The following is a 12,287-nucleotide window of genomic DNA, read 5'->3' as shown; positions in this document are numbered from 1 at the left end:
AGGTTTTGTTTTAAAATAAATAGCCGTTGGCTATTTTGGTGTGTTTTTTTTTTCAAACCCATTATAAATAACTACCTCATTTTATAACAATAACACATCATTCACACTACATTTCTCTCTAATAATTTAAAAACTTCTTTAAGTTTCTCAAATTTAAAACCATGTCGGGCTCGGGTTACGGTAATATCAACACACAACCGGACCCGGCTAAACCGCAGAACAATCCCAAAAAGGTAAGGAGAAGAAAACCGGAGAAGCGGGATTGGTGAAGCTCGAGATAAAATTTAACGAATTGTCAAGTACCCTCCTCTCGATTAGTGAAGCTCGACATACAAAAATCGGTTAAAGAGATTGGCATTTCTAGCTAAAGACTTTAGCCACCTACCGCTATCCGACCAAGCGATAATGAAGGAAGAAAAGGATCTCGGAAGAAATTGGTGGAAAAAAAATAAAAACACTATTTTAAATTTATGTTTTTATTTTCCTTTTTATTTATGTTTTAATGAAGTATTTTAATTTATAATTATAAATAAAAAATAAATAAAAAACTGGATCAAGCCTCAGATCATCTGGACCACTACCCTCCTCTCTATTAGAGTATTCACATCCCAACATCACATTCTTCCTCTCTATATTTTAACAACAAAACACATTTTTCTCTAAGTTTTGTTTATTTTTAAAAAACCTCTTATTTCCTATTTTTTTCCATCTTTATCTCCATCTTATACACCCACAACAAGTTTAGAGATTAGTGAATTAGTAAGCTATCAAATATGGAGAGTTGGTGTAAAACAAATAGATAAAAAAATTTTTAAATAGATAATGAGATACAATAGTACAAATAAACCCAAAATCGGCCTAACAGATGTCATGTGAATGTCCTAGAGAAATAAATGGATTTAAAGGAAATATTCGCTGCTTTAGGAAATGAGGGCTTAGAAAAAGCTTGTTTGGCTGGCCCAGCTCCGAGGCCCAATAGTGAGGCAAGCTGGCAAAGTGGCAAGTATTGAAAAAGTAAAAGAAATCATTTTATGTTATCAAATGACCTTTTTTTTTTAATCTTCCTTTTCTTTAATTTAATACTAGTAGAAAGCCCGCATCATGTCGCGGCAATGACAATTTGCAATGCGGTACTCGTTTCTATTAGGTTATCAATTTATCTCGTGATATATTTTGTTCGTTTTATACATATTGTGTGAAACTTTTTTCTAACAAAATAAAATTTTAGTAATAAACTAAAAGGAAAATTAGACTTTTATCAATGGTTCGCAAGGACTCCTTTCCATGTTGCCCTGAATTTGTAACGATTTTCTGTGAAAGAAGGGACAGAGAGCATAATTGAATTCCGGAGGGGTTTCCCTTCTTTTTTTCAGGATTCTGTCGAAGAAAGAACAAACCCTAACCAAAAAAATAACTAAAATAGTGAAGTTGATAGAATATTCCATCTTTTCTCCCACGACTCATCTTTATCATACTTATTTGTCTTCCAAAGAAATTTAGATCATTAAAATTTAGAACCTAATTCCTCTCTTTTTCCACTTCGACACCTTCTACTAACCTTGCAATACTAGTGAGATCCCATCAATATTACCAAACGTAAAACGAAAATAAAATTTTAATAAAATATGTATAACATATCCAACTCATTAAGAGTCTCTCAAGGAGAAATGATATGCAAGTTGATCAATTGTTACATTTATCTTTCTAGCACCATAAACACCCTGATGCAGATTCGGTTGTTTGGATGAATGACACCAAGAGTGCTCTAAACTAGCCAGAGACAATTACAACCATAAGCTCGGTTGTGGCTCAAGAAGATATGGTTCCATGCCTACGAATCTTCAATTACAGGTTGATAGAAGAGCTTGTAAGCCTCCAAGACCTCCAAATACCACATCGCCTCCCGATGAGGAAACGCAGATAGATCGACAATTTTGTGAACCTGATATTTATAGACATAAATGTTAAAATCAATATGTTAATTAAAAACAGGGCTAATTGCAACAACTGGTAAATTTTATAGACATCCAACTACTGAAAATACTTTAAAGCTCACCTAAGTGTCCAGTTTCATATATTATACCAACATTTAAACAAAAGCATGTTCAATAAAAATTCTTTAAATTTTATGACTGTTCCACTAATCTATTACTTAACAATGTAGACAAAGTTAACCATGGTATTTTTGCCTTCTCAAAAAACTAAAAGGCTATATTCGTCATCAAACCTGTTTTCGACTGGATTTTATATTAAACGAAAGCAAATACATTTCACGAGTAGATAACCAACAATACACCTAAGACAGCAATTAATCTTGTTACCATAAGAAACTCCAGACCTATGACGCATGGATCATAACGATAACTTATCACAGAACTGCACAAAGTATGTACATACGAACTTCCTTTGTTTTTATGAATATTTCTTTTCTAGAACACATAATCAATACAGAACTTGTAGCTAATTTACCAAGAACACTACTAGAATTGGTAGACACTAATTGTAATCAATCCAATGATCAGAAACAAAGGCAAGTTTAACACACAGATGTAGCCTTTTAGCCATATCGATAATAAAAATAAGTAACGAACGTTTAGCATCAACTTTTAAAAAATTAGTATCTAATCAACAATACCATCTAGTATTTAGAAGAACTAATCCTAATTATCTAAAGACCAAAATCAGAATTTAACAAACATTCATACAGTTAATTAATCTAACTATCACAACCAATCACTACCCGCTGCTGCCAATTTCTAATAGAAGGCAAACGAGCAACAAGCTACGCCGCTATCCCCAACTGAACTAAACTAACTTACCTTGATCAACGGAAGATCATCCTCACGGATAACACATCCTCCAACAATCATCACATACGAACCTACAAAACAACCAAAAACAGTTCAATTCAAAATATAATAATAATAATAATCTAATATCAAATAACATAAAAACCTAGGGTTAGTACTTAGTAATAATAACCTGATTTCCAGTCACGATTAAGAACATCACGAGACGCTAAGAGTTCAACGACGCCTGTTCCGTCGTCGACGAGGAAACGTCCGTCGGTGTCCGTGGTGGACGGTAGGGATATTATTACGCCTTGTAACCACGCGCGTTGGAAGAGGATGGGACCGTACGAGATGGACGGTTGAGATGAGTCGGTGGTGGTACGTGCCGCCTTCAGTTGGATGCAATGCCGCTAGGCTGTAGTCCATTTTCACGGTGGGAATGTGACGGCAATGGGCGGAGTTATGGTATTTCAAGTATCCGTATCTCATACCCGACCCTTTGGTCATCCGGGAATGGGTTAAAACTTTTAAAAATTTAAAAATCGCTAGTCGGATGGTGGGTGAGTGGGGACTAGCGATTAATCGGATCAGACTTTATTTTAATGTATAATTTTCATTTTTATATACACACACGCGCAATTTTATATGTGATTTTTAGTTATGATACATATCAAACATATTTTGGCGGGAAATTGACTAGAATCTCGCTTGTAATCCCTGTTTTTTGCTCGAAACTCCTGGAAACCGCTGATTTTGGCCAGAATATTGCCGAGCCAAAAGTTCATCAAAAAAAGCCGATTAAGTCCGATTAATCATGATTTTGGTCGGATTTGACCGTTGACTGATTAGTTCAAAATTAATCAGTTAATTGAGAATTAGCGATTAATCGTGAATTAATCGGCGCTTAGTCGGGATTTTTGCAACATTGGTTAAAAATTAAAATCATCGTTTCTGGCCCAATATTGTCGAGTCGGTTTATGACTAGGGTGTGTGGGCGGGTTTGTGTATATGTGTGTGTGGGTGGGGGAATACTTAAATTATCATTTCTAGCCCAAAAAGGTGTTTAATGGTCAATAACAAACTACCTCTTAATAACCATTAAGAATTTATTAGGCTACCAAACAACTCCAAAGCCTTGTGCATATAATAAAATTGAAAATAGTCCAAGTGAAGCGAATGATGACGATGGTGAGGGTTTGGGAACGATGTGATCGACAACATGAAAAGCACGACAATGAATCTTAAAAAGTTATGCCAAAAGATGTATTGACCATTATCCAATCTCAAGGTTGATGGGAATGAAAGTTTTTCGGATGTTACTAACCATAATAAGAGCAGTGAGGAAGCTTCGACAAAAAGTTGTTTTTTAGAGAGGGGGGGGTTAGGGATGAGCAAATTCGGTACCAATACCGCTATGGTACAATCGGTACCGTCTCGGTACCAAATTTTTAAGTTTCGGGATCGGTAAGGTACCGTTACGCACCTGATATTTCCCGAAATTTGACCTTCGGTACCGGTACCGAATCGAATAATTCAGTACCGGTACCAAGAATTGGTATTTTTGGGATCGGTATTTTCGGTACCTGTACGATACCATGCTCATCCCTAGCCCAGGCATACACTATAATCTTTGCCCTTGAATAAAAATTTAAAGCTTAACCTAGAAATAGTTAGAAAAAAAATATAGAAATAGTTAGAAATAAAAACAGGATGAAAGATTGTATCAAAGTCTCTACTATAAATTGATATACTTAACAAGTTTTATTCTTTGTACATAAAGACCGTATATCCTCCACTATGTGATTAAATTGCTGTTGAATATTGGCTCGATGCTTTCTGTTACACGAAATCAGAACAAGATTGTGTTTATGAACTCAAATTTGGAAGTTTTTGAACTAGAATGAGTAATATATCCTGTTGTCTAAAACTATTTAATAAGATAATTCTTTTTTCCTTAACTTTTACATAATTAGTTTGTTAAAATCTGAAGAACTTTTTATAAATATTTACATACTTTAGTTGTACCCCAATTTTATGGAAGTGACCATGAAATTCTCCCTTTTAGTTGTTTTATTTTTATTTTCATTCCTTTAGAAATATAACTAGGTGTTATATTATATAACAATATAATTAATAATAATAATAATAAAATTAACTGTGGAATCCTCGTAACATGGGGGGTGAAAAGAAAGCGGATCTGGCTGTGGTTAACCGGAACCAATTCACGGTGTCGTTTGAGTTTAAGTTTAAGAATTGGCTTGCCATCCAACAGGAGGCTGCCGTAACGGTGGTGAAGGCTGTTGGCAAAGGTATCACCACCACCTTGGATGCTGCCTACCAAGGTGTCGCCTTGGGTATACTTTCTGATTTTGTTATCGCGGATATTTGCTTATTGTGTTCCATTCCTAGACCAAAATCACACTCACAAGTATGTATATACTTACCTTATAGCTTTTTTGTTTTAACGTCAATAATTGTGTATATACTTACCTTATAGCTTTTTTGTTTTAACGTCAATAATAGTTTAACGTACGTTAGGTACGCAACTACGTTCTAAGGTTAAAAAAAACTCAAAACTTTCAAGCCAAATTCCAAACCTTGTTCAAGGTTAAAACCTAAAACGTTTAAAATTCAAACCTAATAATTTCAAGGTTAAAACCCATTATCCTCATATAAAAATTGATTCACTTGAAGATTCATATGTGTTTGTTTGGATGAATTGATGATTAATTGAACACTCGTTAACGACGCCAGTGATGGTGACGGAGGAGTGTTATGCTGGAAAGTAATGCACGTGTGTCGGTGGAGATGGCTTGAGGGATAGCGATGGGGCAGATGCGTGAATATGTTATTTAGGGTTTTTGAAATCAATACTGTGTTTTGTGACTTTGTCGCATGCCTATTATATGATAAATGATTATTATATTGGATCATATATATATATGTGTGTGCGCGGGGGGCGGGGAGGGGGGGATATTGGAAAGAATAGAATGAAAACGCCCTTCACCAGTAAAAACTTAATGTAGCAATCAACTTTTTATTTTTTAAACATATATAATATACATTTAATACAAGAAATAAAAATTAAAAAAAATGTAATGAATTGCTACATATGTGTTACACATTTATTTGTTTTAGAAGATAGAAAAAGTAAATGTATTGTTAAATTTTTATATTTTCTTTTATTAACAACCACACAAACCAACGTTTTAATTTAAACCATATGTGATAAACTAGAGTGAGTTTCCATTCTAACCCTTTATCGAGGGTTGGTTTAACGTTATGTTTTGTACACGTACGTAGTTTCTTTCACTTTGCGGTGGGTACAGACCATTGGTGGAATCGGTATTGGCCGGAGGGACCTTGGAAAAGGGTCGTAATATTGCTATCATGACCGGTACCAACGAAGCCATATCTCTTGTCCTCAAAAGCTTAAGAGTCGAGGAGGATGTCCACACAAGGTATTTATGCTTATGCAAACAAGTTATTGAATTTATTAATTATACTTATTGTCATATCAATATCCTGTGTCGATGTTGTGTTTTAGTTTATTGATAACAATTTGATATTTTTATTGTGTGTTAGTTTATGATATCATTACTGTCCTCTCTATCCCTATGGGGTAGAGGTAAGGCTGCCTACATCTTACCCTCCTCAGACCCTACCATAGCTTTGCTATTGGCGGGATATACTGAGTACGATGATGATGATGATGATGATGATGATGACTGTGTTTTTAGTATTTGTCTAGTTTATGAGGTTGTCACTGTATTTTACCATTTTAGATACCTAAACCCATTTTTTGTTCAATTGTATTTCAATTAGTTTCTTGATAAAAACTTGATATTGGTATTGTGTTTTGGTTCATGGTGTTTGGATGGAAGATTATAAAAAGAAGAGTTAAATATAATGATGAAGCTTTTAAAAATCGCCAAAAATCTTTGAACAATCTAGTCCTAATAAGAAAATGATAGTCATTTTGGTTGAAACAAAAAATAAACAATTAGATGCTTAAAATTAAAACTAACATTTGCAAAAATGTCATATAGGGTAGAGTTATACACTGCCAACTTATATTTTTTTTCTAACTTTTTTATTTATCTTTTAATTACGAGTTTAGTAATTTAAAAGAATAAGATATGCCGTTTTTTACAAAGATTAGATATAAAAGAAATAATAATAATAATAAAATGTTTTTAAAATATTATTTTTTTACAAAGATTGATAAGAACATAGGGATAGGCCGGTGTTTGGTGTTGAAGTCAATATGCATGTTTTTTGGTTACTAACGTTTGATCATCCTTGTACGTCCTTGCAGTATGATGGCAGGTTTTGGTTATGGAGTTATGTTGTCAATGGTTACTGGAATGAAGGGTCCTGATGTAATCTCCGTTGGTGTTATATGTGGGCTCTTCAATGGTGTAATGTTTAAGGTAATATGCTAATTATATTTCTTCTTCATTCGCCTAATTTCCTAGCATAGTAGCACATACTTAACATTCACTTGGGTAGGGCTTTTAATTTATGACATGGACATGTTGACACCCCATGACACGGGTTTTAATATGCTGGGGTTTAAGTTTAACATGTTAACTCGTTTAAAAAATGTTTAAATTCGTGTCCTAACTAGGTTAAGACATGTTAACATGCTAGTAACATGTGTAGATTTTTAATTTAAAATAAATAAATATACACTCTTAAATTCCTAAACCGAAAATCATACTACGGCATTTCACTCAGATCCGTCAAAATCCGATATTATATTTTTAAGGAAAATTGGTTTTAAATAATCCCAACTATGCCCTATTGGTAAATAACGGTCTCAATTTCAAAGTTGGCTGATGGAGGTACCAACTAAAAGGGTATTTGTTTTAAACGGGCCGCGACTAACGGAGGCTAACTCCGTTAGTGATTTTCTGACGTGGCACGCCTACTTGTCAAAAATTGATTACATAGGCGGCTTACTTGGCATCTGATTATGATGAGTAGGCACATCATCTTTATACATTTGTCAAAAATCACAAATCAATATAAACCCTAATCATTCAAACCCAAAATCGATGGATCAAAAGCCCATGTCAATTAAAATTGACAGAGGGTTTTTGATCAGGGTGTGAAGACGACTAGAATGCATAAACATGTTTACCCGATTGAAAACAAATCAAAGGATTTATGGCTCGTCGGAACTTCGATGGTGACGACATATCAACACAGGGCAAATCAATGGGGTTCATTTGAGTGGGGGAAACGTGGATGGCGAGTGAAATTTGTTGTGCTTGACAACGAGTGACAACATCTGCTTTCATAGTGTAAATCCCGTGATTCCGTCAGCAATTTAAGACTCCTTTAGGAAATGATCTATAGCCTGTAAAAGCGTAATATAGGTCCCGTCCATCTCAGCTTGGGGTTACGAATCAAAAGATTTAATTAACTGGTCGTTTCATCTTTAATTTGTCGTTAAAAGCTCATCGGAGTAGATGCCGGAAATATTGGCCAGAAAACGTGGATGATATGATGAAGATGGAATTTATAATTTAAAATTTCATTTTATACCCTTGTACCTTGAAAGAAAACCAAAACCACCCTCAACTTTTTCCATGTAAGCATCCACGTATTCGCCACATAAGCAATTCATGACAAGTAGGCATGCCACGTCAGAAAATCACTAACGGAGTTAACCTCCGTTAGTCGCGGTCCGTTTAAAACAAATATCCCTTTAGTTGGTACCGCCACCAGCCAACTTTGAAGTTTGGAGCGTTATTTACCAATATGGCATAGTTAGGATTATTTAAAACCATTTTTCCTATTTTTAATGGATGTTATAATATACTACGTTTTTACTTGTTTCAAGCATGTTATGGATTTGTTGTTTTTTGTTCAAGAATGCTATGAGTTTGTAGTTTTTTGTTTCAAATATGTTATGGATTATGTATTAAATGAGACTCATATGTTCATTTTGAAAAAAAATTTTCAATACACATGTGTTATTCATTGTGTCTTTAAATATGTCCCTTAACAGGTTTTAGCAGTTTGTGTTCGTGTTTAGTACCACATATAATTGTGTCTTATCGTGTCGTTACAACCCTTCACTAAGGGATTATTCACTTTTCCTAACATATATGTAATTGCATAGTACATAATAGTAGTTTATATATCGATCAAACCGACACAATTGTATATAAGTTTTATTCGTTGGACCTTTGTGCAGGTATTTTCATAGGGAGCCGCGCATATGAATTCCGCAATAAAACGAGAGGAGAGTTTTCTAGTCTTTGTTTGATTGTGATGGATGCTTAACACGATAATCAAACCTTATATGTTTGTTGTGTGTTTGATGGTGAGGTGGGATTATTTCCAAAAACTTTTTATTAAAAATTATTAGTTACTATGAATTAACTTGATATTCCATTCCATAACCTTAAGCAGCTTGTTGAATCTTTACATTTGGTAATAACAGGGATGAATCTTTATATGTAGTACTAGTCACATATGTACCAACAATTGAATTAATTTATGTTAAATCGATTAGTCATTCAATTGAATAGAACTTTAACTAACTAGAGTGAAACAAAGGACAAGCAAGTGTAATTTCTTTCTGAATCGATCATTTAGAAATAGCTTGGATAAAAATTGCAATTTATCATATTGGAGAAACAAGGAGAGAGAGGGAGATAGAATGACGAAATGAACTCGGACGATGATCATGGCCGACGTGGCGGGGCCGAAAATGGTGATGGCTAGCGACCTAAACTCAGGTTGGGGAGGAGATTAGATGGTGAATGTGGGGGAGGGGGGATAAGAAAATAAATTAAAGAGTAAAGTGCCATTTTCGTCCTTGTGGTTTGGAAAATAATGTGAATTTAGTCCAAAAAGTTTATTTTTTGCATATGCACCCTCCACGTTTCCCAGTTCTTGCCAATTACATCCAAATCACTAACCCCGTTAAATTTTATCGTTAAGTTAGGGGCAGACATGTCTTTTCACAATTTCTTTATTATAATACTTATTTAAGTGAACTGCGGTTTTCGTCCATCTGGTTTGTCCAAATCTGCAGTTTTATTCAAGTGGTTTCAAATTTGCAATTTTCTTCCCTATAGCTTTATTTCACTTACAATTAAACCTGAATTCTCTAATCTCATTAAGTCCGGTTGTTAACCCATTTGCGTGCTCATCATGTGACGATCATTTTTGTAATTTTTCTCCCCAAATAAACCTTAGTCATAGTTTTCGACCCCCTTCGCGTGAGGGGTGGGGTGTATTTGGAGAAAAAGGAAAAAAGAAGGTACAAAACTGCCTCTCATATGAAGGGCACGCTGATGAGTTTAACGATCATACTTAACGAGATTAGGGAATTCGGGTTTAATTGCAAGTGAAATGAAACCATAGGAAAGAAAATTGCAAATTTAAAACTACTGGACTAAAACTGCAGATTTGGACAAATCAGATGGACGAAAACCGCAGTTCACTTAAATAAGTATTATAATAAAGAATGAAAAGACACGTTTGCCCATGACTTAACGATAAAATTTAACGGAGTTAGTGATTTGAATGAAGTTGGCAGTAACTGAGAAACGTGGAGGGTCCATATGCAAAAAATAATTTTTTTGACTAAATTCGCATTATTTGATAAACCATAAGGACGAAAATAGCACTTTTCTCTAAATGAAATATAAATGAAAAGTAATTAAAAACTCATTTCGATAAATAACTTTCATTTCACCTATTTTGATAATTAAATATTCCCTGCTCCCCAATTTGGTACCAAATTCAAGTATTAATTATTTGAAGTTTGGACAAATTCATTCAACGTACGTACGGTAATAAACAGTGCCATCTCTACACTAAAGCTACATAGAATATTGACTTTTACTTGCATTATTTATCTAAAAGATTTAGATAAATTTAATTAAAATAATCTCAACTATGTATTATATACAAATAATAGTCCCAACAAACTAGTTGGCTAATGACAATTCTATCTTATGTCATATTTTGTTCTAAGTGTTCACGAATAACAAAGATCTAACTTTGATAGTCTGATGACATGTTACATTCTTATCTGGGAGGCCCGCGTGTAGGCTGATGTGGTGGTGGTGGTGCAAAAGTGGTGAGAAAAGGAGAGGGTGTTAGTGCAAAGTATTTGTCACATAAAGAGCATTTGGACACGTGAGAATGCCATACAAGAATGTTTTGACACGTCATCATCAGACTAACAAAGTTAACCTTTCGTTAGTCACAGACCGTTGATACCAGACATGACATAAAATAAGATTCTTAAGACCACGTGTAATAGATGAAGCACATTTGTGTGCATTGTGCGACATGTGACACCACGTCAGCTTATGAGTTTTTTTTGGGCTAAAAGGGATGTAGTGGATGGAGCCCCAACAATCATTATTATTATTATTATTGTTATAATTTATCAAAAATAAAAAATAACATATAAAAAACTCACCAATCAAAACCAACATTTCTCCCCCCCCCCCTACGTTGTGTCTAATAACCAGCTCGTTAGTTAAGATCATTATTTGTCAAATTAGAAATTTAAATCCAATTTACCATAAATTTATTGGTTTTCGTTAAAACTTGTGTAGGTAACGTCTTTCAATATTATTGTCTTTGATTATTTATTAATTTTGTTCTTTATGATTTATAATTAAAAAAACGAAAGAGATTTAATATTTAGAGGAATCCAATGAATATCATTGGAATTGTACTTTTTCTTTCATTTCTTAACAAATGTAGCAAACATACAAATAAAATGAGATGACTTACGTCATGTGACGCCTTGTCAGTACAAGATAAACGTTTGTTTTAAGGGTGTAATGGTGTTGTACCTCATAATCTTAATCTTCATAATCTTACGCCGTTGCCACTATCGCTGACCCACCACAAACAACCACCATTGCTTCATGTCGCCCGACACCACCCATCGCCACCTCCGACATAAGCAAAATAATTAGATGTTACCATTCCACTACATCGTAATCATAATATGTACTACCATAGTACACATTTTATAATCCCCGTACATCATCATTCCATGTAATCATACATCGTCTTGTATTATAGTTATATAGATTACCATTCAATTTTATCTAACAATTTAGTTAATCATTAGTCGTAGACTAATAGATTTCTTAAAGTTTACAATAAAAACCGTTTCCGGGTTCCAATCTAACGAGCACAATATGATCTACAACCCATCAGCCCAGACAAGTTAATCCACAATCCAAATATTCGGTTTTATTTATTCTACACAATCTACCAAATCAGTCTTACACTAAAATTATACAAAAACAAATAAAAATATAACCTTACAAAAACTTTATTTTGTGAGGCATTAGAAGAGATAAACATATGAGAATAAGGTCTCCTTATTATATGCAGCATACCACCATCAGTGTGAAAAACGCAGGTCTACATCTTCTTACAAATTTTAAGAATAAGCACAACTACTTCTTCTTAAGAGTCTTATAAACCAAAAGACATAAA

General features: G+C 34.1%; 1 pseudogene across 1 annotated transcript; it reads right to left on the bottom strand.

Annotated features, from left to right (window-relative positions):
• Positions 1–1,554: 1,554 nt before the first annotated feature.
• On the bottom strand, positions 1,555–3,218 carry LOC143595972 (uncharacterized; annotated as a pseudogene). Its single transcript, XR_013146623.1, has 3 exons — positions 2,983–3,218; positions 2,820–2,881; positions 1,555–1,942 (listed from the first exon to the last, which is right to left on the bottom strand). The product of XR_013146623.1 is annotated as an uncharacterized LOC143595972 (transcript).
• Between the last annotated feature and the right edge of the window lie 9,069 nt (positions 3,219–12,287).

Source organism: Bidens hawaiensis, unplaced genomic scaffold, assembly GCF_021521415.1.
Source record: "Bidens hawaiensis isolate Kalapana, Puna unplaced genomic scaffold, B.hawaiensis_p1.1 tig00045927_1, whole genome shotgun sequence".
NCBI lineage: Eukaryota > Viridiplantae > Streptophyta > Magnoliopsida > Asterales > Asteraceae > Bidens > Bidens hawaiensis.
This window is presented reverse-complemented; position numbering and strand designations above follow the sequence as displayed.